The sequence below is a fragment of the Papaver somniferum genome, chromosome 9, assembly GCF_003573695.1.
Source record: "Papaver somniferum cultivar HN1 chromosome 9, ASM357369v1, whole genome shotgun sequence".
NCBI lineage: Eukaryota > Viridiplantae > Streptophyta > Magnoliopsida > Ranunculales > Papaveraceae > Papaver > Papaver somniferum.
In genome coordinates, this window is record NC_039366.1 from 69,213,643 (window position 1) to 69,238,881 (window position 25,239).

Genomic DNA, 25,239 nt, shown 5'->3' on the forward strand with positions numbered 1-25,239 from the left:
GCAGAATAAAACAATGATTTTGCTCTCCCAAAACTCCCCTCTCTCCATCCATGTGTTTAGTCCTACTAGCGCCCTATTTATACACAATAACCCATTACTCAAACATTATTTCAAAATCTTCTTCCATAACTCCAACAGATCTTCTCTTTAATGAAAGATATCTCATGAATAATTTCTTTCTCCGTTATCACAAATCTTCTTTATTTGCTAGAATAAAATCCTAGGGATATTATCTTTTTTTATTTTTTAAATAAAACCCCAGATTTTCTTTCTCCTTTTCAATAAAAACCAACTCATAAATATATTATCTCTTTTACCTTCAAGATATGGAAACTTTATGTATAATAGGCAAGAAGATATATTTGCCTCGAATCTTTAAAATATCCCATAAATTCCGTGAATTTGTTTCAAAATGAAGAAGGAGAGGGTGTCTCTATCCATTTGTTGGGTGCCTTTAACAAGATTGGTGCTCTTATGTGAAATGAGGATGCCTTTAACACTTTTAAGCCAATTCTTCCAAAAATGTTTATTCCCCAAAAATACCTACAAACACAAAAAACACTGTAAATAAATACGAAATCGAGTGCCAACAATATATAGTATTGAGATCAATTTAGACACAAAAATGTGTCTATCAAATACCCCCAAACTTATTATTTGCTAGTCCTCGAGCAAATCTTGAAAACAAAATCCTAACTCACTAGGTGGCCCTAGTGACCGAGTTAATCTCGGGAGGGTTTACCAGAGGTGTACCCACAAAACCTTTACTCCAGATCCTAACTATCTACGCTGAACCTTGGAAGGCACCAAAGAATCTCCTTGGTTGGCATACTTATTGACTACAGGAGGAAGTACCCTGATGCAAAATTCCAATTGTTGTACACGAGTTTGCACTCAAGCATACTAAAATTCATATAAAGTGACAGAGCTCTACTCAGATAGTTTCTGGACATCATAAACCGGAGTCAACCAATCACATGGATAGATTAAGAAGATGGATGTAGAGAAAAACGTAGATGATGTTGACTAAGGTGAACCTATCCTAATGGAGTGAGATACTGGTCTGGACTAATATCAACACACTGGCATATACAAGGGGACCAGTGGTCGATAATCCTAACTCTAGGTCAACTCAGCTGGCATATACAAGGGTACCAGTGGTCGACTTTATTGTATTTATTCCTGTTGGTCTGGTGGTCTGGTCTCAATTTTTTTTTTAATCTCAGTCACTCTATTTCACCCTAGCAATGGTAAAAATAAAAAAATAGAAGTGATCAGGATTCTTTCGATGTTTCCATCACGAGGATATGGCGAAACTACCATGTTTTTTTTTCCTAACACCTGAGATCTGTGCTTTTATGAATAGACTCTTTAGATGTTTCCATCTAATCAGATTGGTTCCTCAACTCCTATAACCAAGATGCTTCCATCCACTTAGATTGGTTAGTGCCATCCTTAATAAGCATAAATTTCTAGGCTCTGGAGTTTATTTAATGCAACTAAAAAGTTTCTCCCATACCCCCAAACTTAAATCTAACATTGTCCTCAATGTTCTAAAGATAAAATTAAAAGCATGAACAAGGAGAAACTGTTACCACTTGAAGCAAAAGATATAAGGAAAGATATTACTGTGTCGCATGAATATTGGGTTACCTCCCAAGAAGTGCTAAGTTTAAAGTCTTCAGCCAGACTAAGAAAGGATTAGTCACCACGAAGAATCATATAGCAGCAGCCGAAATAATTGTGGGTCATCTGGATGAAAAAGTGTTACCCACAAGAAGAGGAAACTGCAACAGACCAAGAAGATACCGAACATACCCTTGCTTAAGACAACTACATCTAGTTGTGGTTCAGGTTCAGGCTCTATAAAAGGGTCTAAGTAAAAGGTTTTCATCGGTTGGATTTCCTCAAAGCTAAGATCCGATTCAGGTATTAGAAACACATAACAACAACCTGAATAATTGTGGATCCTCTAAGTCAATTAGATTTGACTCACAAAGTTGACCATAATAATGGTCATTCTTAAGAAAATGTGTCAACCCTAATATCCTAAAGTAATTAGTTTTAGTCTCAAAACCTAATAACCGACACATCTGAAATTCAAATGTTCCCAGAATTGGAATAAATGTTTTTTGTGGGAAAACAAAATCAATCTGGGTATCATAGCCTGGGTAAACCACATCAACCAGAGGATGGGTTTCTAACAACTGAACTTCTTCCTGGACATTATTAGGTTCGGGAGAGCTAGTATGAAGGTAAGAGCTAAAGGTAAGGTATCTATGTAAGAGCTAAAGGTAAGGCACAAGGAGAATGATAATCACCCCCAAACTTAGAGTTTTGGGTGTCTCTAGATAGACTAGCTACAATTTCCCTAATTTCTAGATCATCGGAATCCTTAAAATGGTCAATTTCTTCGTGTAGATTATACTCATATGATGCATCCTCACTCATATTTAAAAGCTCTATGAGTTCATCTTCTTCGTCTAAGACTAATGTTTCTAAATCGCTAGACTTTAAAACAATATTCTCAGAATAAACTCGTTCCTCTAAACTATCGTTGGCTTCGTAAACATAAGGAAATACTACATCGTCTAAAACGGGAGTATCTCTAGTCAAATCCTCGTCCTTTTGAATAGGTGAATACTTATTAAAATTATTTGGATTTGAACTAGAAACATTATCATTATTAAGTTCAATTGGAGTAACAAATTCCTGATCACTATGCCTACTTATTTCAAATTCTTCATCAACACTATCCTCATCATAATCATCATTATAATGACACAAAAATGGTTGGACCTCATCTAAACAAGTAGTGTTACCAATTTTATCCTCGTCATCTTGATTATGTGAATAACTATCTTCATTCTCAAAGGTATTATTGGATACACTATATTGGAAATTCAATTTATTTCGAGCAATACTTTCGTTCGGCTCTAACTCAAGTCTACGTGTCGACTCAGCTATCCTCTCAAGGGTATCCTCCAAAGAAAGTTCCCTTAGTGTTGGATCTAAGTTTTGAGTTAATATATTGAGGATATCTTCTAAAGATTCAGTCGTTGTTGCAGTCCTTTCGTCCATAACTACGTTATTCACCTCAGCTAACTTACATGTCGATTCAGCTAACTTTCGTGTCGACTCAGCTAAACTTCCGAGAGACTTTTCTAGAGAAGGAATAGGAACTGAAGGATCATAAAAAGGACTACTTTTCAGAAGTTTGATTGTATCCTCTAAATACGAATAACTAGTATTATAATCTTCTTGCTCGTAAGACTGATGCGCATGCGGATAGTAATTGGGGTCACCATGGTATGACCCAAACTCTTGAAAAGGTTGGCGTCCCCAACCACTATTCACACTATGATCATAAAAAGAGTAATGTCCATGTTGCTCGGTTGGATAATCATTGTATTGGCTATACAAGTTCGACATCCTAACTACAAGGGGATTCTAAACAAGCACAAAGAAGGCTGACTCGACCACAACAAGCCTATTTTATCTAGCAAACAAAAAGCATGATGGCTCCACTTAGATTGTTTCTAGACCATCTTTTAATCCTTCGAAAGGGAATTCGTTAGAATTTAAGCAAACCCCTCTGGAATCAATCCGAGTCAAAGTAAGTTGAATAGAGGCGAGGGAAGCTGCGTGGAGCTTTGATACCCAAGGCCTCACCGCATTACAAGGCGGCGCAGTCACGCATTCAACTCACAGAAACCATCATGAACTTCGAAGTATGCTTAAAAGAGTAACCAATATTTTTCGAATGACTTTCCTATTAAGCTCGTTACCCTATCGGTCTCGTTGTAGTCAAAATTTTAGGCTTAGGTTCGCGTTTGGTTTCGTTTTCCTAAGGCGGGCAAGAAGAGAATGGTGATGAAATCCGAACCCTTATCTTGTATGGCCAGGCCTTTCCCTTTACTAGGAAATTAAAAAATCCGTATTCGATTCCTCAACATATATGCATACAAAATCATCCAGTAAACCCGCTGACAGGGGATTCGCGGGTGTTTAGAATTCTTACCTTCCGTTCCAGACGGGGGATGAACCGTTGAAGTCGACTCGGACCACAACTCCTATGTCATGTACGAACCCAAGGGGCCGAGGCGATATCGTAATCGCCGTCCTTCTCTGCAAACAGTTTATTTAAAACTACCCTTCCGTAGGGTTTAAAAAAAAATGTCCAATGTCCAAAAATATAATTTAAAAAGTGTCCAAAAAAATAAAAGATTACAAAAATAAAAACTCTAATTACAGTTTCTAAAAATAAAAAGAAATAACTATATACAAAGAAAAAAAAAATTCTTCTTCACTCCTTTTGGATTTCTCTTTTCTTTCCTTCTTTGGCCTTGCTTTCTATTTTTAGCACTTTTTCTTTTTCTCTAGCTTAGCTCCGAATCTGAAAGCAAACAAAAGCACCAAAAGGCGTAAAAAAGAACAAAAATAATAAAAATAAAAATAAAACCTAAAAACAAATTTATACACAAGTCCGCGTCGGCGGCGCCAAAAATTGATCGAGTTTTATATAGTGGTAAATAGAGTTGTCGTTCACTCGGACTTGATGAATTGATTTTAAGAATTAATAAACTAAAAGAAAAGAAAAAATATACACAAAATATTGTCACAGGATGAAGAGTGTTACTGGGACTAGGATTTCGTCGAATTCATAACATAGGGTTCAATTTAATTATTCTCAACAATTAAAGCTTAATGAATAAAACTAACATGGACTCTGGTTTTGCCAAGGTAGATTCTCAAAAGATTTGTTGTAAATCCTAAGCATGATGTATCAAAACATTTAAGCTAAGCATACCTCATCAAATTAAATGACAACCAATTAATTCAAATCATATTTCAATTAAAATTAATGCAAAAGTCTTAAAAAGAATTAAATAATTTTACCCATGTATGAAATTCGTCTTCCTCCGTCGTCCCAGTGTTGGGGTTTAGCTCATCACGTCGAGAACACACTTAAAATATTTATTCATGGCTAAAAAATTGTTTACAAGATGATGAAATGTAATGAGAAGAATAAAACAATGATTTTGCTCTCCCAAAACTCCCCTCTCTCCATCCATGTGTTTGGTCCTACTAGCGCCCTATTTATACACAATAACCCATTACTCAAACATTATTTCAAAATCTTCTTCCATAACTCCAACAGATCTTCTCTTTAATGAAAGATATCTCATGAATAATTTCTTTCTCCGTTATCACAAATCTTCTTTATTTGCTAGAATAAAATCCTAGGGATATTATCTTTTTTTATTTTTTAAATAAAACCCCAGATTTTCTTTCTCCTTTTCAATAAAAACCAACTCATAAATATATTATCTCTTTTACCTTCAAGATATGGAAACTTTATGTATAATAGGCAAGAAGATACCTTTGCCTCGAACCTTTAAAATATCCCATAAATTCCGTGAATTTGTTTCAAAATGAAGAAGGAGAGGGTGCCTCTATCCATTTTTTGGGTGCCTTTAACAAGATTGGTCCTCTTATCTGAATTGAGGATGCCTTTAACACTTTTAAGCCAATTCTTCCAAAAATGTTTATTCCCCAAAAATACCTACAAACACAAAAAATACTGTAAATAAATACGAAATCGAGTGCCAACAATATATAGTATTGAGATCAATTTAGACACAAAAATGTGTCTATCACATGCCCTAGCCGTGGCCGATCCCACACCTTGCAATCCCTAATCTTTCATAAATTATTATTTCTCCTATCTCATGAAACTTCCCTGTTTCAGCAAAAATCATGGTTTCTTCATATTTTCTCAAATATTGCTCAAACCATGAGAAGGACAAAAGTTAAATGGTCACATGACCGACTAGGATACTCACGCCAAATATTAAAATATTATTATTTTAATATTTTTCTAAATTTTGATCAAACAAGCAAAGTTCTACTTGCTCATTCGAGCAAAATCGAGAATTTCAGTCAAAGATCGAATTCTTCTGAAAATACAAAATATTGCTCAAACGCGCATCAGAAAATACCGAAATTCTCAGGACTGAGACACGGGCATGCTCCCTTGACCGACCAAGGGCGGCTCTAAGGCGTGCAACGAGTTGGTCCCATACGTTTTCACAATTTTGACCTAATTTGCACAATTGCTCATATTGGGTCCAAACTCTTTCCAAACAACTTGGCACTAGATCAATCGACCATCAGCTGGTTCCACACCCTCAAGGTCCGGTTTTATGCCTTCTTGGACGGTCCCTCACTTCTCCATAAATTAGGTTTTAATACCTAATGCTCAGACGAGCACTATTTCAATAAATGATGGAACCGGCATTTAATCATCATTCTTTCACCAACCGGTCAACTCAGGACCCTGGTGTACTCTCACTCGAAAAATTGGGCACCACATGGTCGTCCATCATTCCATGTGGTCGGTCCCTCTCCTATTTTCAGCAATTCATCAATTAACGAACAATTGACCAAAAATTAGGGTCTTGAACAAACGCTCAACAAATCATCATTCTGAGCAAGTTCAAACACTAAATAAATTTATGTTGATTCAGTAAATAACACGCAAATTAATCATACAATATTTGGTAATCTACCAATATTTTAATTAATATTTTATTGGGTCACGCCACCAATAAATAATTCGTCGAATTGAGAAATACTTGCTCAGTTGCTCGAATATTGATCCAACTATCAATATTCGATAATTTATTCGTCGAATTGAGCAATACTTGCTCAATTGCTCGAATATTGATCCAACTATCAATATTCAGTAATTCGTCGAATTGAGCAATACTTGCTCAATTGCTCGAATATTGATCAAACTATCAATATCCAGTAATTTGTCGAGCAATACTTGCTCATCAGTTGCTCGAATTTACAATATTCGAGCATTGTCTAACATGTTCTACTGAGCATTCGATCACTCATGCTCGATTCAACAAAACCTAGACTCATTGTCTAAACAGTCAACAACTGACTAATTAAATACACGTTTGTCATGCAGAATCCACGATTCGTGAGACATCAATCATGTCACATGGGGGGATATCAATTAGGGTTTTGGTATGGTGGCCTACGGCACGTGGATTCATCCACGATAAGAAATGTGAGTAAGTCGTGCAGCTGTTGAAGGAGTTAGCAAAGTAGTGGTTGGATGGTTAACCAAGTCTCCGCACGACCTGGAATTGGTTTTACCACGATCTTCCACTTTCCCACTCTTTCACTCATGAAACCGTCACACTTACTGGGATCAATGTGTTCGCTATTCTGCGCCTGGGCCGAGAACAAAGCATTGGTTGATAGTGTCACAAGGCTGAGCTTCGTAGGATTCGTGTATATGAGGGAATTTCCTCGATCGAACAAAAAAGACATATTGGTTATTGGTGCGGAATTTCTTATTTAGTTGACAATATAAATAAGTCTCTTGATCCACGATTGAGGACAACAATTTTTCGAGCAATCACTCTCAAAAATTCCATCAATCGCCCATAACTTATTCGAACTTCACAATTCATCAATTTGCAGAAACCTTCAACACATCCACAATCCTTGATCATCATTGATCCCACATAATTCTCAGCTTCCCTCCTACAGATCAACCTATCTTCCTTTTTGTGACCGAATTAAATCTGGAATGGTCATTGACTTGGTTTAGGCCGGAGTCCTACATATTGATCTCTCGAATCTAAGCACTACCTTTGCGGTGCATCTGTGTGGGGTTAAGCAGTTTTCTCGGTTGAGGAGTCTAGTCCGCAACTCTCCACTTTCCTAAAAAACCAGCAAATCGTTTTTCCCCATCTACAACGTTTTACCTCTATTGGGAAAAAAACAAATTAGTAAGATTGAGCATATCTTCCCATTCTAGGAAGTACCTCTCATCATCTTTAAACTTTTGATTTTGAACAAACCTTGAGTTTGATGAATGATTATGTAATCATTAATCCTTCCCCTTGACTTAGAGTTAGGTTTCTAAGAAGAAGATTTTGGATTGTGGTGAGTTTGATGATGAACATCATGAAAAAAACCGTCTTTTCAACTTTCATAGGATAATATTTTTCTTATGAAGCTTACTGACTTGTATTTCTTCCCAGCTCCTTCATGGAGGAGATCGTTTGAGCACTGAAGTGTTTAAAACTCCATTTTTACTTTGATCTACAACTCTCCTGAGCATCTTCAGGAACATGTTGAAATCTTAAAGAAAATCGATGAAAAGGAAGTAGATCTGTTTATTTTGAGGGTCTTCAAGACTCCAAATATCGCATGGATCGTGATTGAGTCCGAGCTCTACTCATAAATTCTAACAGAACTCTACACAGTGGTATGAAATCCACTTCTCTCATGGAGATTATGAAAATGATATAGAGATGTTGTTAGGGAGGTAGAATAGATCTTCATACCTCCCTGTTTCTAGCGCCAAAATTTAGTTGCATCTTTTCTGATGACTACACCCATGTAAATATAAAGGGTATAAACTACCCAAATATTCAAGATTCAAGATGAACAAGATGTAAATAACATGAAAAGTAAAGATTGACACAAGTATATAACGTGGTTCGGCCATGAAGACCTACGTCCACGGGAAAGAAGATGTTTTCTTTATTGATTATAAGGTCTTACCCTTGAAAGAACTACAAATGTCACTTAGACTTCTTACTCTCTATTTATCTAGATCTCTCTCAGGAATTCTCTGTAGAAAGAACATCTAAAATGTTACATAAGTTGTCCATCCCCTTCTACATGGACTGGTATTTATAGGAAAATTAGACTTGTGACGGCATGGTCTTGCCGATCTGGTGGAGTTGTCGTACATCTCCTTCATCGCTTCAGACTGGTTCTATACTATCCCTAGTGATGGCTCGCTTGGTTCTCCCTCCGAATCGTCTCGCCTTGCTCGTCATCGTGTATCCCTTATCTGGGGAACCTCGTGCTCTATCACCTCTGGGTCGAAGTATAGATCGTCCGAGCCTTCCACTACGATGTAGATTTATCCACATCTGTTCTTATCCTTCATTAAATGCAATCCTTCTTTCTAGACTTGACCGTCTTAGCGGATTAGACCACTCCTCACACGCATCATTTATGTGGTGTTTGTAGCAGGCGTCTCGATTCAGACGAACTCACCTTTTAGAGTAGGACTCGATGTTCCTATCCCATCATCTTATCATGTATTCATCCCTTAGGATGTTGACACGTGATTATCGGGTATTTTACCCTCACAAGGAAGGGCCAAGAACATGTTGATCAGATTTAATAAAATTTCTGTATACTTCTCATTTTTGTAATTATACCTGTATCTAGTGCCATCAACAACAAAGTGACCAACCGTTTACTATTAATTTTCCAAGTAAAGAGCAACGATAGTCAAATATCCCGAAACACACTATTATTTTGAGTGCTGATGTTTTACACGTACGTAGATCGCCCTCACCAAAATACTCTCACCAAAATACTCTGACTACTTTGAAAAAGAAATAAAATAGAAGGAACAAAAATATTCTGACACTAATTCATTCTCTTGTGGTTCTACCAACTCTCTTAAATCGAGATGTCTTTGTTAATTACTGTTCACCCACAACACCAGTAAAATTCAATAATGTAAACGGACTATGTTATCATCTCTTTCCTTTTAAAGTTTAAATATGAGCAACCCAATTCAATCTCAAACCGGCCACTAACAAAATTTGATCCTTAGATCTCCTCATTTCAATAGTCACTCATTGGGTCTCAGATCTTAATGTTAAATTCAAAAAGCCTATTTTGCGTTTTGTTTAGATTGTGTTCAAATACTTTGTACAAACGTAAAAATTCCTAGCGCTTACTTGCCTACGAGGAAGACAATTGCACAGTACTTATCTAAGTAGTGGGCCGAGTGAAGCTCAACTAATGAGCTGCTCAACTCATTTCATATGTGATGGTGATTTGTTTGAAGAAGAAAATGGATGTACCAACATTGAACAAATACAGTTCCATTCCATCATTTGATTCCTATATAGTAGGTTGAAATTCCCTTTGGATGAATCACGGAGTCGTGCAATAAGTACGTACACAACGAACTATTCTTTCGTATTTTACTAAAGAATATCATGTTCTTGCCGCAATTCAGCGATACACTACGGTGAATAAACTTCTTGAAACTGAGTTTACTGGCAGAGTAAGTGAAGATACAACTCAAGCTTAAGGGTGCACAGGAACCGAGCCGGACCGACGGACCGTCCCGGAACCGGTGGTCCCGTACCTGTTTTTGTCCCGAACCGAGGAAGGGGGTACAGGTATCGGTCCAAAAAATAGGAACCGAGGCTGGGGAGGTACAGGTATACGGTCCTGTCTAAGTCCCGTACCGTCCGGACCGAAAGTACCGACGATTTCTAACCATTAGATTTAGGGGTACTGAACTAATAATAACCGTTAGATTAAGGGGGGTATATATAGAACCTAACGCTAGGGTTTTTCATTTTCGTTTTTTTCCGTCTTCTCTCTGAGAAATAGAACTGAGAAGAACTCTGTCTCTGATTCTCTGAACTCCATAGATTAGTCTCCATTAAATCATTAATCTCCAACAACGAACAACACCAGTTACTCCACCTCTCGATCCAGAAGAAGAATGAGAAAAGTCAGTGATTTGTGTAAATTTTTTACTTTTTTTGCTTTTTTTTTCTCCAATTTTAATCAATTTCTATTAGTTATTGTGTTAAAATCGTTTGATTTGGACTATGGGTTCCTTGATTTTTTAAATTTGAGATTTATTTGACTTTTGATTAATTTAATTTAGGGTTTCAAACTTTTAATTTCACAGGGTAAGTTATCACTCACGCCAGGGAGAAGACGAAGGGAAAGGATTCAAGGAAGAAGGAACCATCCAACTTTAACCAAGGAAACCCATTAAGGTACTTTTTATTTCTTCCTTTTTTATAATTTTTTCAATTAATACTGTTTGAGACTGAGTGTTCTTTAAGATCTTTGGAGCTAACCAATTTTTTTGTTTTGATTATACAGAGCCATGGCCTATTCTTCTTCTTCATCATCAATCTTTGTATTGTCTCTAGTCATTCTGTTCTGTTCTATTGAATCATCATCAGCTCAAATACCACCTTATTCTCCATGTTATGGTAAAGTTTCTTTAGCTCTTCATTATGAAACTCTGTGTCCATACTGTTCAAATTTCACGGTGAATTACTTACCACAAATCTTCAACAATGGACTCATTGATATCATCGATCTTCAACTCATTAATTCCTTATGGTAATGCCAGAATTACTTCTGATAAAGTCATTACCTGCCAGGTATATATCCCTACTCTCCTAGTTAAATCAATTTCCATGTTTTTGATGATCGTCATTTTCAAATTCAGTTGATAAGAATCAAAATTCCGATCTGAATTTTTTGTCATTAACTATGTTAAAATGATCTACAAATGCTCATGTTTTAGGGAAAAGTAGAATTTTTGGTTGAAATTCTTGTTCTGAATGATTGCAGCATGGACCAACTGAGTGTGAATTGAACACAGTGGAGGCATGTGCACTACAAGTCTGGCCTGCTCAGGTAGCACAATAGTTCTGTCTGTTTTTTGATCTGAGGGGGTTCAATGTGTGTGTATTTGTACTATGTATACTTTTATTCTTTTTTGTAATTTTTTTCACAGTAGTTTAGTTGTATAGAGCATGTCCTTCCCTGGTTCAATTTTATTAAACTAATCTTCCTCATTGTCTTTTAATGGGTTTTGCCGTGCATTGATGACTATACTCTATAAGCGGAACATGACAGCCGGTAGTTATTGTAAGCAGTTAAGCGGGTAGCTTCATTCCATAGGCTAAAATGTAGCAAACAAGCAGAGTATTTTTAGGGTTAGTGGAGGATCATGTCTTTCCTAATCCAGGGGATAAATGACACTTTAGTGAAAACAACACATATTTTATGCTACTAAGAGTTATACATGATATTCATTTTTCAAGTAATGTCGTGTTTGTTGTCTGTCTTTAACGCTGTAGCTATCTTTTTTTGTTTATTTGTTTTCTTGGGAACAACTTTAGTCTCATGCCTCTAGCTGAGGATGTTCTAGCTTGTATTATGTACTTACGTTTATGTTTATTTGTGAGTTCTCTGTGATGAATCATGGATGCATCAAGTCTAGCTTGTGGAACAGCTACTCCTATACCTACTTCAGCTGCTACACCTACACCTGCTACAGATACATTTGTTGGATCCTCTATCCAACCAACTTATTATCGTACTGTAGACTTGTAGTATTGTTTGTGTTGGTCAGTGTGTGTGTTTGTGTGCTACTGTACTGCTTCTTGTTAGTTGTTATTTTTTCAGATTTTCAAGACTTTGGTTGTTTGGCACTTTGGATAGCTAGTATTATTGCCACTTGTTAGTTGTTACTTTGTTCTTTGATTGAGATTTGCTTAATATATTGAAAAACAGGTAAAACTAACAGGAAAATTTGTCTGAAAAACAAAACAAAAAAAATTATCTGAAAAATCACAGGAACCGACCGGTACCGGTCCCGTACCGGAACTGTACATGTACCGAATGGTATCGGAACCGAGGTACACGGTACCGGTACCGGTCCAAAATCTGGGAACCGACCCTTGGGAGGTACAAGTACTCGGCCTCGGCAAGAACCGAGCCGAACCGTACCGTGTGCACCCTTACTCAAGCTAAAGACTCAGTGCAGGATAAGAAATTCAGTGGCGCAGGATAACAAATTCACGTGAATTCTGTTTTAGTGTCATGTGTTCTCAGCACGTGTGTGTTCACGTGTGTTTGTTATTAGTTTGTACGGACATCTATAAATGCTGTTTAACATCTAGCTTATTCTGTAATAAGATTTACTATTTTTCCTGTGTTGATCATTCTGATCTTAATCACCATTAATACCATGCTATCATGGTATCATACATGTTAGATTAGGGTCTCATCATCCTTTTCTCTTTCGATCCCGCATATTCATAGTGCTTCCTCAAGTATCTGCTGCTGTTTTAATCACTGTACTGAAGATTTATTATGTTTTAGTGGTTTTTCTTTGGTGATTCTTCGATTTTTCTTGTTTCTTGATCTCATTCTCTCGATCTATGTTTTTAACGCTGCTTTTCTCATTCACAATCATCAAGATTTGTGATTAGTTTTTTCATCAATTTCTCGTATTCTTGAAATTTTTTTGGTTCTTTTTTCTTCTCAAAGCTTATGTCTGTTTTATGATTCAAAAATTTTCATCAACAACATCTTCAACAATGGAAAATACAACAACAATTACGTTCTCAAATGTCTCTTTAAATCAAATCAACAATTTAATTTGTTACTTCACTTGGAGAAATTTGATGCAACCTGTTATTCAGAGATACAAGTTAATGAGGTTCTTGGATGGATCTTATCCATGTCTACAACAATATACATCTCCATGTAACGAAGCAAACAGAATAGAAAATCCAAATTACTCAGACTGGATTGAAAAAGACTCTACAATCAGAATGTGGATTAACTCAATGATTTCTAATTCTGTTGTCGCTTACTTTTCAAGATCTACCTCATCTCATAATTTGTGGACAAGTATTGAAGAAGATTTTACAGAGCATCAACAACTCATTCAATTCAGTTACGGACAAAACTTCTCAACACTTCTCAAGGTAACAAATCAATTCCAAATCTTATTATGAAATTAAGCTTTTGTCCGATCAACTAGCTGCATCTGGAGAGATTGTATCTGATAGAGAATTGGTGGTTATTTCTCTAAAACCATTGAATTCTGATTATATTCCATTTTCCACATTAATGAGGCATATAAATCCTCCAATTACTAGTATAGAGTTACATAACAACTTGCTCAGTGAAGAAGAAGTTGTAAGTGAGAGAGCTAAAATCAAAAAAAGTGATTTGGATGCAAAGGCTTTTATGGCAAGCAATTATAGAGGTTCATCTAGAGGCTATTATAATATAGGTAGACACTCAAATGCTGGTAGATTTCCAAATCCAGCAATCTTTGCTAGACACAACTATGGAAGAGGAAATCCTGCTCCTGACAAAATTCCATGTCAGATCTGCAATTCAGATAGCCATCTTGCACAAAATTGTAATCACAGATTGAATTTTTCATGCAAAGGCAGAGCTCCTCCAACCAATCTCAGTGCAATGCTATCTCTAGCTGATATTTTTGACAATGAAGAATGGATTATTGATATTGGTGCCAACAATCATATCACTTCTGAAGTTACATCATTACATGAGACTACTCCTTATGATGGCAAAAAAATTATCAACACAGCCAATGGTGGAGGTATGACCATTTTTCATACTAGTAACTCTAGTAAAATTTTGAATGATCACTCTTTTCAGTTAAATGACATCCTCTTAGTTCCACAAGCATCTCATACTTTACTATCTTCTCATAAATTCACTTCAGACAATAAGTGCTCCTTAACTCTTGACTCTCATGGTTTTTCTGTGAAGGATTAGACTTCTGGGAAGATCTTTTTCCAAGGACCACATAGGAATGGTCTCTATCCAATCACCTTTACATCCTCTCCACAAGATTTTTCATCAATCACTGACAGTGCTATTTTTCATAGAAGATTTGGTCACCCTTCATTTCAAACTCTTCAAAAAATATGTACTGCTCTTCATTTGTATAATGTGTCCAATAAGCCATTCCATTGTAATGAATGCAAACTATGTAGGTCACAAAAGATGCCATTTCAAATGTCTAGTACTGTAGCTCAGAAACCTTTACAATTGTTGCACATGGACCTGTGGGGTCCTTGTCATGTTGCATTATTGTTTGGAAATTTGTGCTATGCAAATATTGTTGATGAATATACCAAGTATTGCTGGGTTATTCCATTGGTCTCCAAAGCTGATTTTAAAACTTCTTTTACTTCCTTTGTTACTAGAATAGAGAAATTACTTTCTCATTCTGTCATCAATATTAGAACTGACAATGGTGGAGAGTTCTTAAACACATTCCTTTAAGAATATTGTGCCACTGATGGTATTACCCATGAATTTTCTTGTCCTCATACACCTGAACAAAATGGTGTTGCTGAGTTAAACATAAACATCTTCTAGGAGTAACATGAGTTCTTTTATTACAATCTGGTTCACCAAATGAGTTTTGGGTTGAAGAACTTCAAACAACAAACTATCTCATAAACAGACTTCCAACCAGATCCATTTCCTTTTTGACTCCCTTTGAAATGCTTTTTCACACAAAACCAGATTATAACTTTCTCAAAGTATTTTGTTGCTCTTGTTTTCTTTGATTAAAGCCTTATACATCTAATAAATTAGAACCTAGAAGCAAGCATTGCATTTTTCTAGGATATAGTCTTAATCATAAAGGGTATAGGTGTTTGGATCCATCTTTAGGAACCATATATATCTCTAGACATGTATCTTTAAATGAGTCATGGTTTCCTTACAATGAGCTTACTACTTCCATCTCTCCATCTTCTTCTGCATCCTTCATTCCTACATCTGTTACTGTATCTTCATCTTCAGTTCCTATGACTATTCCAGATCCATTACCAACTGCACCTTCTTCTTCAGTTCAAGTGCCTATTACTAAGAATGATCATTCTATGGTTACTAGGGGCAAGAGGGGTATTTATACTCCTAAATCTTAATTTGCAAACAAAAAGTATAATGCTTTAATGAACTAAAAACCAAGTACCCTTTACATACTGCTTTTGTTTGTCACATACCAAAGAGTATTGTAGCTGCAAATAGAGAAAGGGTTTGGAGAGTTTCTCCAGTTGACGAATATAATGCTTTAATACAAGCTGAAACTTTGTCTTTAGTTCAACCTGAAGCTTCTCAAAATCTTATTGGCTGCAAATGGGTATTTAGGATCAAATACAATGCAAATGGGAGTATTGACAGGCACAAGGCTAGATTAATAGCCAAATGATTTCATCAACAACCAGGACTTGATTATGAAGAAACCTTTAGTCCTGTTTCTAAGCCAGCAATAATCAGAATCATACTTTCTGTTGTAGTATTTCGATTGCGATAAATAAGGATTCGTTGCTCGGACTTGAAAAGATTTTTAAAACAAAAATATATACAAAATTTGTCACAGGATCAAGAGATACTAGGACTCAGGATTCCACCAATTCTTATACTCATGCGAAACAACTATTAATTCTAGACAATTATAGCTTATAATGATAACAAATATCGACTCCTTTCTTTGCGAAAAATAGATTTTATAAAGTATTAGATGTAAATCATAAGCATGATGCATCAATAGTTTCTAGACTAAGCATACATCATCAGATAAAATCACAAATTATCAAGAAAAATCATAAATCAACTTATAATAGTGCAAATAGTCATAAAAGAATTAAATAGAATTACTCATGCATAAAGAATGGTTTCCTCCATCATCCCAGTATTGGGGTTTAGCTACTCATAATAATCATATTCTCAAAATACATACTTGATGCTCAAAATATGATTAAAAGAGTGAAAAATATAATACAGTGAAACTACGACCCTCTTTAAGCGTCCAGAGAAGAACGATACTTTAGCGCTGCTGTTGAATAACGACGCAAGTCTGCTGCTTCTAGCACTGTTGAAGAACGACATCCCTGGAGGGTCTGTTCTTCGTCTTCTTCTTCCTCCTCGAGCAGCAGCAGCAACAGCAGGAAACTTTTCCTGCAACTCCTGTTCTTCGCTCCTCCGGTCTCTCTCTGGTCCCTGCTCGACCCCAAACACTTGATCACCTTTCTAAGACTCGAACCAGCCTTTTCATACCCAGCAAAACTCACAAATCCGAGTTTATCTATGAATATTCTTTTTATTCTCTTCGGTCAACAGTTGAGAGAAAATCTCACTTCAATCCTCTCTGTACGCGTCTTCTGGCCTATTCTAACTCTCCAAACTTCTCCTCTGACTTGAGCAAGACTAGGTACATCTTTATCCAGCGTAAAACTCTCCCAAAATTCTTCACAAAATCTTTGAAAATAAACATAAAGAATACGTATCCCTGTTGAACTTTGATTCACTTCTCCTGGCCATTCTATCCCAATATGTTCGACCCAAACGCACACACAAACCCTGTTTTTCTCTAGTAAGTCCAGCCCAATCGAATTCCACAATTGAATCTCTTTAAAACTGCCCAAAGATTCTCACACAAAAATTGCTCCTTGCTGCTGCCAGTTTCCCGCCAAAACGAATGTTTGAAAACGTGAAGAAATGTGACCTTCCCCTATCCAGTCCCGGTCTCCCTTTAGCAGATGCCTGGAAATGGGTCACCCCTTAGTAATTAGGTTACCCTTATCCAAAGTGGGAGTCCGTATAGTAATTTTCTCCCACGAGCGTAAAAACCACTTTTTTAGCCAATTTCGCCGCAAAAGCTTATTTCTCCAAAAATACCTACAGGGACATAAAAAGCCATAATAAATATAAAATCGAGCACTAATAATATATACAATTGAGATTATATAAGACTCAAAAATGTGCCTATCACTTTCAATGGCAGTTTAATCCAACTGGAAGATCGATTAACTTGATGTTAGTAATGCATACTTGCATGGTGATTTGTAAGAAGAAGTATATATGACACAGCCCCCAGGATTTTCTGATCCAACTAAACCTCATCATGTTTGCTTACTCCACAAAGCTATCTATGGTCTGAAGCAGTCACCTAGGGCCTAGTATGATAAGCTCATCAATGCCTTGAAGTCACTTCATTTTGTCAACTTATCATCTGATGCATCTTTATTTGTTCATGAGGATGGTTCTCAAATCACAGTAGCCCTTTTATATGTTGATGTCATCTTGCTTACAGGTTCTTCTCCTTGTTTTATCAAGTATGTTATATCTCATTTGCAAACTACTTTCCCTGTCAAAGATCTGGGTAACCTACATTTTTTCTTGAGATTTGAAGTTCAGAGAAGTTCATTATATTTGTCTCAAACCAAATATGTTGTGGACTTATTACACAAGCATAATAACGAAGGTTCGCTACTGAGAAACTCACTCAAACTTCAGGTGATCTATTATCAAATACTACTGAATACAAGTCCTCAGTGGGTGCTTTACAATACCTCACTTGGACAAGAACAAATATCTCTTTGCTGTTAATCTGGTTTGTCAGTATATGCAAAATCCAAGAACTGATCATCTACAAGATGCCAAGAGAATACTGAGATATATTAAAGGTACCTTGGATTATGGTTTGCATTTCACAAGTGGCAGTTCTTTTCTTTTGGGATTTTCTGATGCTGACTGGGTTGGTTCTATAGATGATAGAAGATCTACAGGTGGATATTATATTTTTCTGGGATCCAACATTATCTCTTGGTCATCTAAGAAGCAGTCATCTATTGCAAGATCAAGCACAAAAGTTGAATATAAAACTCTGGCTAATAGTGCCGTTGAAATTGTCTGGGTATGTTATGTTTTGAATGATCTTCATTTTTCAGTCCCAGGTATTCCTAGAATAGGGTGTGATAACATTAGTTCTATCTCTCTAGATAAGAACCATGTTCTACACACTAAGATGAAGCATGTTCAGCAGGATTTTCATTTTATTCGAGAATTAGTGCAGAATAAGGTATTGGATATTTTCTATGTTCACAATCTTGATCAAGTGGCTGACATCTTTACAAAAGGTCTTCATAGTCCAAGGTTTCAGCAGCTCAGATCCAAACTTATGGTCACTTCTGTACCCATCAGTTTGAGGGGGGATATTGGTAGAGTAAGTGAAGATACAACTCAAGCTAAAAACGCAGTGCAGGATAAGAAATCCAGTGGCGCAGGATAACCAATTCACGTTAATTATTTTTTAGTGTCATGTGTTCTCAGCAGGTGTGTATTAACGTGTGTTTGTTATTAGTATGTACGGATATCTATAAATATTGTCTTAACAACTAGCTTATTCTGTAATGAGATTTACTGTTTTCCTATGTTGATCATTCTGATCTTAATCACCATTAACACCATGTTATCAGAATTTTCAACTTTCACAACTATCGGCCATTTCTAGTGTTGTGTTGTATAAATACAACTAATTAACAAGACAAAGATGATAAAAATGGTGTAAACACCTTCTGAATCGAAGATTCAGGCCAAATCTGGCTTAAGAAGCGCATCCAACAAAACCTATTTCATTAACTTTCAATTATTAGAGAAGATAAGCTTCTCTTACACATTTATGTCCAATGATAATCCTTAAAGAATACACAATGGATCACGGACGCGTGTCTAATAATCAACGGTCGATAAATAAAATACTAAGGCATTCTACTTCTTAGATTAGGGCAGCCAAAATGGTGACCCGTACATCAAAAGAGAGAATAAGGAAAAATCCGTTAGGCCATAGTATGCAACATTGCCTCCCCCTGAAGAAGATCCTTGTCCTCAAGTATAAATCTAGGATAATGAGCTTTGATGTTTGAGACAGCTTCCCAAGTGACCTCCTCTGCTGAAGAGTGTGTCCATTGGATCAATACTTGGCGTACCTGCTGTTGGCCAATGAACACAGTGCGTGACTGTAACACCTTTTCAGGCAACCTAATGACAACTCCATAAGGATCCACAACAGGTAAAGTAGTAGAGGGTGTGTGCTTGAGGCCAATGTGTTTCTTCAATTGTCATACATGGAATACAGGGTGGATAGAGAACTAGAGAGTAAGTCCAACCTGTAAGCCGCAACACCTACCTTTTGTAGCACCTGAAAAGGGCCATAAAACTTAGCTGATAGTTTGAAATTCTTCCTGAGTGACACATATGCCTGCCTGTAAGGTTGAAGTCGCAAATAGACAAAATCCCCACTGCAAATTATTTGTCAACCCTTGAAGTATCAACATATAGTTTCATACGTTCTTGAGCTTTATGGAGTGATTATTTGAGCAGATCCATCATAACAACTGCAGCCACAAAAGTTGTAATAGTAGTAGGGGAAGCCATATGGGGAGGGACATACCCATATAGGGCTTAAAAGGGAGACATTTTCAAGCCTCTGTGGTAGCTAGTATTGTACCATCACTCTGCAAGACACAACCATTGACTCCAGCTGCTGGGTTTGTGGCCACATATGCATCTCAAATAATTTTCCAAACATGCATTAACTCTTTCAGTCTGGCCATCTGTTTGTGGATGACAAGCAATGCTCATATTCAAGCTATTCCCTATAGCTTTGAATAAGTCTTGCCAGAAATTACTGGCGAACACTTTATCTCTGTCAGACACTATAGAGGAAGGCAAACCATTGATCTTGAAGACATTATTGAGGAATGCTTGATCTACAGATGCAGCTGTGTAAGGATGTTGTAGAGCAATGAAGTTAGCATAGATTGTTAACCTGTCCACTATAACCAGAATTACATTCTTTCTGCTACTAACAAGTAAGTCATCAATAAAGTCCATAGTAATGTGCTGCCAAGCTTGATCAGGAATTAGTAAAGGTTACAGGAGGCCAGCAACATTTGTTTGATCACTCTTATTTCTATGGCAAATGTCACAGTGAGACACAAAGAGCACTATATCTTTCAACATTCCTTGCCAGTAAAAATGGCTCTTAGCCCTGACATAAGTGGCTTGCATACCAGAATGACCTCCTACAGCAGAGGCATGCAATGATTGTAATATGTGGTATCTGACATTACCTTTTGTGCCAATGTATATTCTGTTTTTGTATCTCAGAATGCCTTCCTTGTAGGTGAAATGTGGTACAGTATCAACAGTGATGAGTATTTGAGATATAAGTTGTTCATCCTTATGGTCTTTTGCATAACTGAGTACCACATCTTGTATCCAAGATGGAGTAGAGAGGGATAAGGAATTACAAGTAACAGAAGCAGTAGGTCTTATAGAAAGTGCATCAACAACTACATTCTCTGCATCTTTTTTATACTGTATCTCATAGTCAAATCCTAAAAGCTTAATAAGCCACCTTTGGTATAGAGCAGTTGTAATATTTTGTGTAAGGAAGTATTGTATACTCTGATGATCAGTTTTCATGATGAACTTGGCACCCTGCAAATAATGTTTCCATCTTTGAACAGCAAGGACAATAGCTAAGAATTCCTTTTCATAAGCTCTGGCTCTTGGACCTAATGGTTTGCTGAAGTATGCAATTGGATGGCCTTCCTGAAGCAATACTGCACCAACACATAAATCACTAGCATCATTTTCCACTACAAACTTCTTAGTAAAGTCAAGAAGAGCCAAAACATGAGTATTTCTCATGGCTGGATTCAGCTTCTCAAAGGAAATGGTTGCTGCAAGACTTCAAAGAAAGGAATTCTTCTTAAGTAAGTCAGACAGAGGTTTACTGACGGCACCATATCCTTGCACAAATTTCATGTAGTACCCAGTTAGGCCAAGAAAGACTCTTAATTCCTTGATATTTTTGGGAAGTGGCCAATACTGCATGCAAGAGATATTTGTAGGATCAACACAAAATCCTTCAGATGTAATAATGTGACCCAGATACTCCAAAGATGATTGTCTAAAACTTTATTTAGACAATTTTGCAAAAAGCTGGTGCTGTCTCAATAAGGACAAAACAACCTGGAGATGCTCTAAGTGCTCAGTCATACTTGAACTGTAAATGAGTATGTCATCAAAGAAAACCAAAACAAATTTCCTCAAGAATGGCTGAAAGATGTCATTCATAAAAGCTTGAAATGTTGCAGGAGCATTTGTGAGGCCAAAGGCCATGACTTTGAACTCATAGTGGCCTTGATGAGTTCTAAATGTTGTCCTGAAAATGTCCAAATCACTGACCCTGATTTGGTGGTAGCCAACTCTAAGATCAATCTTTGAGAGAACTTTAAATCCTTTAAGTTCATCAAGCAGCTCATCAACAATAGGAATAGGAAATTTATCTTTGATAGTAATGCTATTGAGTTTCCTATAATCAACACAGAACCTCCAAGAATTATCCTTTTTCTTGACCAAAAGTATTGGGGATGCAAATGGACTGTGACTTGGTTGAATAATCCCAGACGAAGCATATCTTTAATTAATTGCTCAACTCCTTTCTGTACATAGGGACATTTATAGGCTCTTTGATTGACAGGAGTTGAGTTGGGTTGTAAGGGAATTGTATGATCCAAACTCCTTTTTGGAGGAAGTTCAGTGGGTTCTTGAAAAATATCATTGAATTCTTGTAATAATGGTAGTAAAATTCCAGGAGTTGTAGGGGGTGTTGAGGTTGGACAAACGAAAAATAAATGGGTTGTCATTCCATGAGAATATTTGTAAAAGTACTTTTTAATGGTTGTACTACTCATCATTAAGAAGGAGTGTTTAGGGGTAGTCCCTTGTAAAGTAATGTGCTGGTTGTTATAATGAAAGGAAATATTGAGTTTGGCAAAGTTGAAAATCACATCACCTAGTTCCTGAGCCAATCTTCTCCAAGTACTATATCACAACCTCTCAGTGGAAATACTCTCAAATCCTCCATAAATGTGTGTCCCTGCATACTCCATTTTAGTTTAGGAAAATACCTGAACTTACTGTTTTGGCTCCATTAGCAACAGTAACCATCATTGGTGGGGTTGGTGCAATGAAACAATGAAGTGAAGAAGCCAAATCACTAGCAATAAAGCTAGTGGTTATGCTTGTGTCAATAAGAATAGAGACTTTTTTCTTGTTGATGAGACTAGTAATTCTAATAGTATCACTAGTGACAGTGCATGTGAGAGCATGTAGAGATACTTCAATATCAGAGTGTACCGGGGATTCATTTGCTTCTTCAAAAATTTCTTCCTCCTCCTCAGTATCCTATGACTCAGGAGTATCCATATGAACCATGCAAAGTTTTTTCTTCCATCTACAAAAGTGGCCAGGTCTATAGACATCATCACAATTGTAACACAACCGTTGAGACCTTCTCTTGTTCATCTCTTCCTGTGATAGCCTTTTAATAACTGGGGGTGGAGGGTTAGGCTTTGGGGTACTAGGAGCAGATTTAGGTGAAGTGAGAATTGACTTGGGTGATACTGGTGTAGGAGAATATTGTCTATGAGAGTTATAAGGGGTAGTGAAAGGTTTGGTAAATGGTCTAGTAGTTGTGTTGGTTAAGTGGAGTTTTTGTTCTTGTAGTCTGGCGAATGAGAAAGCATCAACTATAGTTTGTGGGTGAAACATAGACACAGACTTACCAGTTTCATCCTTCAACCCACTAAGAAAACTCATGACAAAGTAAGCTTCACTCAAGGATTCATACGTAACATTAGAGCTTTGAGTGACCCAAACTGCTCATAGTAATCATCAACAGATGAACTTTGTATGAGCTTGTTAAAACTACCCACAAAATTCTCCTCAACAGGGTTTTAAAACCGAGCACATAGATGGTGAGATAAATTATCCCAAGTAATTCGATTACGATTAATCTGAAAATTCAAAAACCATTTTTCAGCCATACCCTCAAGATAGATAGCTGCATTGTCGACTTTCCTGTGCTCTTCAATGTCATTGAGTTGAAAATATCTTTCGCTTTTCTGGATACAGCCTCTAGGATTCTCTCCATCAAAACATGGAAAATCCAGCTTTGGAATATGATGATGGTGAGTAAAAAAGTTAGAACGATGGTGCTAAGATTCACCTTCATCTTCAAGATGGTGAGGATTGACGGGTTTACTGACTAACTGAATGAGGTTTCGATTGTTCTCTTGTAAATCTTCCTTGAAGCTAGTCTTTACTGTATCGATCTGAGTAGTAAGATCTGTGGAAAGGGTTTTGAATTCTGCTTTGAGTTGAGTGATGGCTCCTGTGTTAGCATCAGCTTTATGAGAAACCTCTTTGAGAGTCATTTGTAATCAGAAAAAAAAAATTGGGTGGATAGAACGCTCTGATGCCAATTGTTGTATAAATACAACTAATTAACAAGACAAAGATGATAAAAATGGTGTAAACACCTCCTGAATCGAAGATTCACACCAAATGTCGCTTAAGAAGCGCAGCCAACAAAACCTATTTCATTAACTTTCAATTATTGGAAAAGACAACACTAGTGAAAAATGGAAGTTAAACCACTGGTAGGACATGAGGTAATATCACTAAAAACGACTGTGTTCCTCAGCTGTAATCTAGAAGTGCTTTTTTCCAAAACGACTGTGTCTCACATTCCTTGATTTATTTAAAAAAACCACTGGTTTCAACAGTTAAGTGATAATACTGATGATCACAGTAGTTTATTTTGATTATATTCTATAAAAAAATGGGATTTGATTCAGCTGAATCTTAAGCTGATTCAACTGAATCAAAAGTAAGATGAAAACTAAAATTAAAAAGAAAACCCACTTAAAGATTTATATTAAAAGATAAATTCAATGTACAAATTCGGTCATTTTAATATGAAAATTTCAGCACTAACAACAACGTTAAACCTCAAAAATGCTTCAAATATCTTCATACAGTTTAGCACTCAACCCTCAATATTGCGTCATATAACATAAGAGAAATTATACCGAAGAAAGGTACCCAAGGTAAATATGAAATTGGATGAAGTTCCCCTTTGCAGCTAACCACGACTCTATGTAGCGTGTCTTGCAGCAAGCTTCGACTATTGTAGTTGTTGTTACAGTTCACAAATAGCTACAACTCCTCTTATCCCATTCTGGTTCATTCTACATAACATGATTTGCATCATAGTTCTTTAAATGGTCACTGAAAATAACAATCAACCATACTACTGGATGCGTTAGCCAGCCAAGCTACAGATCACGATGCAGTTAGGTTGGCTATATAGGTCACATTTAACAGTTTTAAGCTGAGAGATGTTGATCTTGAAATTAACATGTAAAATTTATGCAAGAGCCTGGACAAAAGAACATACCAACCATATGATTTTTATTACTCAAGTCCCAAATTCAAGTATTCAATGAATGGTTGACAATCTGTGCTAAATGAACAGAAACACCAGAAAAATACCTTCTACGAGCAACTTTTGACACCTTAGAGATTCTGCATCTTTCTCAACAAGGCGTTCCTCAATCTACATTGCGATGTAATTATTAGACCTCAATAGATATATATGGAATGGAACTATTGAGCAGAATACGTCCAACAAAATCAGAATGAGCTATAAATAAGTTACAATTTTTGCTCGACTAAGAAACTCTTCATTTCGAATCCAATCTTCCCAGGTTCACCATCAAACATAAATTTTTGCATTGATATAGCTGTGCCAGGACACAAGAATGTCTTCTCGCTAGCATCATGAAGGATGCTGAATAATTCAGTAGATGATATAGAAAACCTAGAAGGCTTTCCTTGAATGAGATCCTGGATAAAGCATATGCACCTTTGAAT

At 36.6% G+C, this 25,239-nt stretch overlaps 1 long non-coding RNA gene across 1 annotated transcript; it reads left to right on the forward strand.

Annotated features, from left to right (window-relative positions):
• Nucleotides 1–10,510: 10,510 nt before the first annotated feature.
• Nucleotides 10,511–11,669, forward strand: LOC113309584. The gene is made up of 4 exons (XR_003340681.1): nt 10,511–10,601; nt 10,772–10,862; nt 10,972–11,258; nt 11,452–11,669. It is a non-coding gene; the product is annotated as an uncharacterized LOC113309584 (long non-coding RNA).
• The last annotated feature ends 13,570 nt before the right edge of the window (nt 11,670–25,239 follow it).